This window comes from Procambarus clarkii, chromosome 13 (assembly GCF_040958095.1).
Source record: "Procambarus clarkii isolate CNS0578487 chromosome 13, FALCON_Pclarkii_2.0, whole genome shotgun sequence".
Taxonomy (NCBI): Eukaryota; Metazoa; Arthropoda; class Malacostraca; order Decapoda; family Cambaridae; genus Procambarus; species Procambarus clarkii.
In genome coordinates, this window is record NC_091162.1 from 10,958,209 (window position 1) to 10,958,515 (window position 307).

Genomic DNA, 307 nt, shown 5'->3' on the forward strand with positions numbered 1-307 from the left:
GTATATATGGACCCCTTACTCAAATCTCTGAATATGTTAGATATTAAGTCCCTGCACATCCTCTCATGTGTATTTTATATATATAAAACGCTGAACTGTAATGTCAATCCTGACCTTAAAAGCTTCCTAGAAGGTTGTAACAGATCCCATGAGCACCACACTAGAAACAAATACCTATTTGATATTCCAAGAGTACGACTTAGTCAAACTAGAAATGCTTTACAAATCAAGGGACCTCGAATGTGGAATGACCTTCCCAATTATGTTAAAGACTGTACCTCTCCCAACCACTTTAAGATAAAAACTA